The following is a 7,151-nucleotide window of genomic DNA, read 5'->3' as shown; positions in this document are numbered from 1 at the left end:
CAAATGAATAATAATACAGAGTAGTCATCACGGATAGTTTAATATTTAGAGAATAACTGAACTAGGAAGAATGTTTTTATGAACACTATGGTTAGTCAGCACATCTTCCTCAGTGGGCAGGTGAAGGAAAAAAACTGCATTATTCAAGGTTCTCTACCTGAAAAGGACTGGTAGAATGAATCTCTCTATGTAGGAAGAAAATGGATTTATTAGAATGTCACACAAACTGTGGTTCAAGTAGTCTATCAGTGGCTGCTACCAATGGAAATTTGGAGAATTCAGTAGTTGTCCAGTTCATGAGGCTGTATATCTCAGCTGGTCTTTAGTATACAATACAATTCTAAGGAAGTAGGCTCTAATGCTGGTAAAAGAATGAACTTGGACCTGGGCGGTGGTGGTACAAGCCTTTAATCCCAGCACTTGGGAGGCAGAGGCAGGCAGATCTCTGTGGGTTCAAGGCTGTCCTGGGCTACAGAGAGAGTTCCAGGAAAGGTGCAATGCTATACAGAGTAACCCTGTCTCGAAAAACCAAAAAAAAAAAAAAAAAGAAAAGAAAAGTATGAACTCGGTAGCCACAGCCAGGGCAAGGGGACAAAAGGAGATACTACTCCTCTGTGTTCTTCATGTATGTAGGCTGCCACCTGAAAGTATGATCCAGATTAAAAGTGGAGCTTATACTTTCTTTGAATTTTTTTGATGTTTTTTAGACTGGATTCATCTGTGTATCCCAGGAACTCATTCTGTAGACCAGGCTGACCTCAAACTCAGAAACCTCAGATTCTGTCTCCTCAGTGCTGGACTTAAAAGTGTTCACAGACACCAAGCAGCTAAAGGTGGATATCACCTCAAATGTTCTAGATTAAAGATGGTTCTTTAATACCAAAACATTTCAAAAATTTCTCACAGGTGTACGCAACTCTTTTGGTTTTAGTTAATTGCTGAGGTAGTCTGTTTGACCCCCAAGAATAGCCATCACAATATCCAAGATGGAAGAAAGGGGAATTTTTTTTACCTGCAGGTGGATGGTAAAGTATGGAATACTTTTCCAATGCTTTTGCTAAACAAAGGAAGCATGTACATAGGGAAGCTGGACATGATCATGTAGAGGTGTCCATATTCCTAAGCAGGCTAGGTTAACCAATCCTTTTCTGAACATGATCATAATGTAAAAGTGGAGACACTTAGGGGAATTCTTACATAAAAATCATGCAGAGCTATATATAAATTATAAAATTGCTGTCGGATGTTCTGTATGGTAAACGTGTTGCTCTGATTGGATAATAAATAAAACACTGATTGGCCAGTAGCCTGGCAGGAAGTATAGGTGGGACAAGGAGAGAGGAGAATTCTTGGAAGGGGGAGGCTGAGGCAGAGAGACACTGCCAGCCGCTGCCATAACAAGTGAGATGTAAGGTACCGGTAGCCACAAGCCATGTGGCAACTTATAGATTAATAGACATGGGTTAATTTAAGATAGAAGAATTAGATAGCAAGAAGCCTGCTATGACCATGCAGTTTGTAAGTAATATAAGTCTCTGTGTGTTTACTTGTTTGGGTCTGAGCAGCTGTGGGACTGGCAGGTGAGAGAGATTTGTCCTGACCATGGGCCAGGCAGGAGAAAAAAATTCTAGCTACATAAAATGATTAAAAGAAATGCCTCTGGAATGTTCATCTTGTACCACAAGGTCTTAGGTGAAATTCAGGTAAGTGACACATTGAACGTAGTTTGCTCTTGAGCATATGAGTCATGTCAATCTTAACGTTCAGTCTAAAAGATAACTATACCAATACCCCAATTCTCACAAAGACAGAGAACAGAAATGCAGAATGCATCATTTCAAAGTCACTTAACAGCATTGTGTACTCTGCTGTTAGATGAACAGCTATGAGGAGGTTTATTAACATCAGAATCAAGCTACTTTTGGCTCTGAGCAGGCTGGTTTGACAGGAGGCCACAGCTGCTTCAATGCAAGACAATAAGGAGTTCATTTTAACTATCACTGCCTACTGTCTGTCTTTACCTTACTATAAAGAATTCCATCCTTTACTTTTATTAACTTTAAAACGATTATTTACATGATGTTTTCTCTGTACACAGTACATACAGAGGGTAATAGAAGGCAGGAGTTGCCTCAAACCAGAGTTACAGCAAATGTTTTCCTACCTATAAATAGAACCCGTGTCCTCTGTAACAACAGCCAGTGCTCTTGTTGCTGAGCCATCCATCTAGCCCCCTTTTTATTTAAATGTTTTCCTATAAATTGTTATTTAAAAGATATTACATCCCTTTTCCCTTCTATTTCTTTATTCACCACCTTTCCAAAGACCTTTTAAACTATTCCTTTTTAACTGTGGGTTAAACAGTTTGCTGAAATATATGAATACAATGTACTACATCCATTGTTGTTGGTTGTAGACATATGGATTATTTGGCTGACCATGTTTTACTGGACAGATAATTAGGGAGCTATTTCCTGCCTTATTCTCAAAATGGAGGAGAATTCTACTTTTTAGTCAGTATCATGTGTCTGACCCTGACTAGGCTGCCTTGGACAGGAAACATAATCAAGAATAGAAAACTTATGGTAGAATATGCCTTACCAGTTAAGAGCACTGAAGATTCTTTCAGAGCACCCAGCTTCCATTTCTAGTACATATAGAAGCTCACTACAATCTATAACTCCAATTTCAGGGATTTTGACACAATCTCCTGTTCTCCCTGGCTCCCAAAAGAAGAGGAGACTTAGACCATAATGATTATATCTCAAGCTGTAGGTGGTAATACACTGTTTTAGTACCAGAAATCAGGACACAGAGGCAGGACGATCACAATAAGTTTTGAAGCCTATGATACATAGTCTATACATACACACACACACACACACACACACACACACACACACACACACGAGACACATATACTTTCACTGGAAATGAACAAATCTGAGTAACATAAATGAATAGGAGCATTGGAGAATTAGGACAATACAATACCGATTAAAGTTATTTCAAGTGTCTGCTACTGGTGCCCATGAAACCATGTTCAAAAAAAGTATGGCCAAGCATGCAAGTACATGCCATTAATCCCAACCACTGGGAGAAACTGAACATTTGACAGTGAGTCAAAACCTCACCATGCAACCTAAACTGGCCATCACAATCTGAGTGTTATCAGACCCATAAAAATGGACATGCACAGCAGCAATCAATTATCAAGTGAAAGAAGTATGTAGCAGATCAGATCCAAGCAGATCATGAAGGCACAAGTAACCTATATGAAGAAGTTGCCCAAATGCCTATGGCTTCTACTTCTGTTATAATGCCTTCTGCTGCCAAGTATGCACCTATAGCCTCATGGGGGTATTCCCTATAATTGGCTGACTGAGGAGGAGAACACTAGTGTGGGGTTTAATGATGTTTCTGTACATCATGCAGGCATCACCCAGAAATGGACAGCTGTAGCATTTCAACCTGATTCTGGGACAAGCCTGAAAGACACTGGTGAAGGGAAATCTACACAGTGGGCAGTAGTTCAGGCAGTACACAGGGTCATAGAGTTTGCTTGAAAGGAGAAATGCCCAAATGTGCAACTACTCACTGAGCTTTAGCCAAGGGTTGACTGGATATTCAGCAACTTGGAAGGAGCCTGATTGAAAAATTGGTGAGAAAGACATCTCGGGAAGAAGTATGTGCATAGACCTTTTCAAATGGCCAAAGAGTGTGAAGACATCTATATCCCATGTACATGTTCAGCAAACATGTGACAAGCTGAAGAGTTCAATAATCAGAGAGTAAGGATGACTCTTTCTGTGGACAATCAACCCTTTTTTCCAGCCATTCATGTCATTATCCAATGGGCTCAAGAACAATGTGGCCATGGTGGCAGAGATAGAAATGATGCATGTGCTCAACATAAAATTCCACTCACCACAGCTGATCTGGCTACTGTTGCTGCTCTGTACAAGATCAGCCAACAACCAAGAACTATACTGAGTCCCAGGTGGCCTGATAGAAAAGGGAATTGACTTTGGTCTTTTGAAAACAAGGTTACAGCACACATTAGTTGGCAACATCTGGAGGGGTGGGGAAAGGTTCTCCAGAAGGCAGTATATGTTCTGAATCAGCATCCAATATATGATAAGTTTCTCCTATAGCTAGCATTCATGGATCCAGAAAGTAGAATATGGGACAGTGAATACTTCTACTCACTATCACTGCTAGTGACCAACTAGAAGAGTTTGTGCTTGCTGTTTCTGCAACACTAAGTTTTGCTGGCCTAAAAGTTTTTGTTCAGAGGTCATTGTGTTCCTGCCAAGAGACATAATAAACTTTCCAATAAATTGAAAACTAAGACTGACCCCTGGTCATTTTGGTCTTCAAATGCCCTTAAAACAAGAGACTAAGAAAGGAATAAATCATTAGGAGGGGTGATACATCCAGATTACTGTAAATAAAATTGGACTCTCTCTACAATGGAGGTAAGAAAGATTATGCCTGAAATGTTGGAGATCCTTTAGGGCATCTCCAGGTGCTACTGTGCCCTGTGATTAAAGTCATTGGGAAACTACATTAATCTAACCCAAGAAGGATGACAAAAGGAACAGACCAATCAGGAATGAAGGTATAGGTCACTTTTCCAGTAAAAGAACCATGAGCCTCTGATGTGCTTTTAGAGGGTAAAAGAAATACAGAATGCAAAGTACAGGAATGTAATTCTAAATACCATCTAAGGCCGTGGGACCAGTTGCAGAAATGAAGATTATAACTGACATGAGTGCTTCTGTTGTATTTTGTTAATGCATTTGTACAGATATTTGTATGTTTTTTTTTTTTTTTAGTTTCCTTTGTGAGACCAAAATGAGCCATCTTAGAAATAAGACCAAAATGCTTTCATCCTAAAATTAAGGCCTAAGATTTCTCCTTTTGGGAATAGGCCATAAGTTACTGAAACCAGTCAGTTCAGATTCTAGAAACCAGGAAGTGTAAAAGTACAGAGTCACAAGATAGTCACGAGGTAATGCCAGCTGGACTATGGAATGTCCTCTCCCTGGTTTCCAGGGCAACTGACCACAGAAATGCCCCCATCTGAGGGCAGCCAATGAGAAATGGTGGTGGGCAGACACTGCCTTAGAAGGAATTTCTAGAAGTCCCTATAAGCGAGCCAGTCAGAATTGTACCCGTACTAGCACCCCTAAATGATGTAACCTTGTGATTTTTCCCTTTAAAAGCTGAGCTTGCAGATAGGTGGGCACTTCCTCCAGCCTCCACTGTGTTGGATGTATTGGACAAAGTCCCGGCCTAGGCTTGAATTGCTTTTGGATATCCAGAATTAAATCCTGCGTTTGCATTCCGGCATGCTCGTCTTTGGTGGTCTCTCTGGGGGTCATGATCTGGGCACAACAAATTAAAATGTATGAAAATAGATTTTAAATAAAGAAGTGGCCTAGGGAGATAGCTTAACAATTAAAAGCAGCACCAGTTGTTGTTACATAGGACACAGGTTCCATTTTAACTAGCCATCTCCTGTAACTCTCTTCTGGCCTTTGCAAGTATACTGTACAAACACTTGGAGGCAAACATCAATACATATGAAATAAAATAAAGCTTAAAAAATGGAATCCTCTGCAATGATGTCACAGCCCTGAGACAGACAGCAGCCAGGGCAAATTAAAATGATCTCTGTTGTGCCCAGGTCACAAGACCCCTAAGCAAGACCTCCACAGAGTCATTATCTGATGCAAGCACACAAGTTTTGAATAACAAAACAAGCAAGCTTGGTCACACTCATCATCAGAAAAAGCAGGTGGAGGAAAATGGCCCTGAGCACTCACTTTAAGCAGTTTAGAGAGGAAAAGTTTACATGCAGCTTGGGATTGGACGAGGGGGCTAGGTGTGAGGTAGTTCTTTGAAGTTACTGGCTGAACTATAACCTTGAGGTCACTGATGACTAACAGGATTCATGGTATTACACAGACATAAATTTTTACTCCCTATGTCCTGCTTTTGTTGAACCCAGGATATGTACATTCAGATTTATTGTTCCTGTCCTATTCTCCCCTGGGTTCAACTTCTGGTCAACTGAGCCCTTTACTCCCTATATCTTGTTTTGCCAAGTGCAGGATACATAGATTTATTGTCCCAGCCTTAAAAGTTCAACTTCTGGTAACTTCTAAAACTGCTGGTCAGCAAAAACCTTTGGAAGAGGGGAGGGAAAAGCGTCTCTTAAGATGGCTACTAATTTTTTCCCTTTTTCTCCCAATCCTGTATGCTTGTAAGACATTCTATAAAATCAACTTTCTACATATATGGAGAGATTCATTCTATCAGTCCTGATCATGTAGAGAAGCTTGAATAATAGAGTTGTGGTTTGTTTTTTATTTTCATCTGTCTATGGAGAAAGATGTGCTGGCTAACAATGGTGCTCATAATGCATTCTTCCTGGCTCCATTACTCTCTAAGTATTCAATTTTCCATGGAGACTACTCTTTATTATTATTTATTTTGCCAAAACTTTGCTCTGAATATCCAGAATAAAACTCCTTAAGGAAGATGGAGCCATCCTCCAGCTTTCTGATGGGAGAAAGACCTTTTATCTTGTTTGTGATCTAGTTTCTTCTTTTCTTTGCTGTTTGTCTGCAGTCCCTGTGACAACCGGGTAAAAAAGTACCTTCAGTTCACCTGATGTCAGTGTGAAGTCACACAACAAACACTCTCTTTGTGTGTCTTTAAACATCTCTTTAGTTGTTAATATTATGGGCACCCTTCTACCTGTGTGGCAGCGAATCACTCCACCCTACAAAGTATAGTGGTCTGGACAAGCTAGCTAGCCACATTGTGTCCAGGAAGAGGAAGAGGAAGTGCCTATTGAAAGCAGGAAGAGAGCAGGTCTGCTCTGCAGCCTGGGGCAAGAGCTATTGAAATGCATATTTCTGCTGATCTAGAAAATGTCTTTGTCTGTGGTGGAAGAGAGGGGCAGGAACCATTGTGCTCTGTTTTTAAGCACATTGTAACCCTATGGGATGTGCTCTTGTCACTCAAGTCTCATTAGCCAATCAGGTCCTCCAGGTGACCTGCCAGTCAAAAGTGGTGCAGGGTCCTTCCTGCTGCCAAAGGTTCCAGACTTGGCTTTCAAGAGGAGCTGGTGCTATTGG

The sequence above is a fragment of the Peromyscus eremicus genome, unplaced genomic scaffold (genome assembly GCF_949786415.1).
Source record: "Peromyscus eremicus unplaced genomic scaffold, PerEre_H2_v1 PerEre#2#chrX_unloc_1, whole genome shotgun sequence".
In the NCBI taxonomy this organism is placed as follows: Eukaryota; Metazoa; Chordata; class Mammalia; order Rodentia; family Cricetidae; genus Peromyscus; species Peromyscus eremicus.
The sequence above is the reverse complement of the archived record's forward strand: the minus strand, read 5'-3'. Positions refer to the sequence as shown.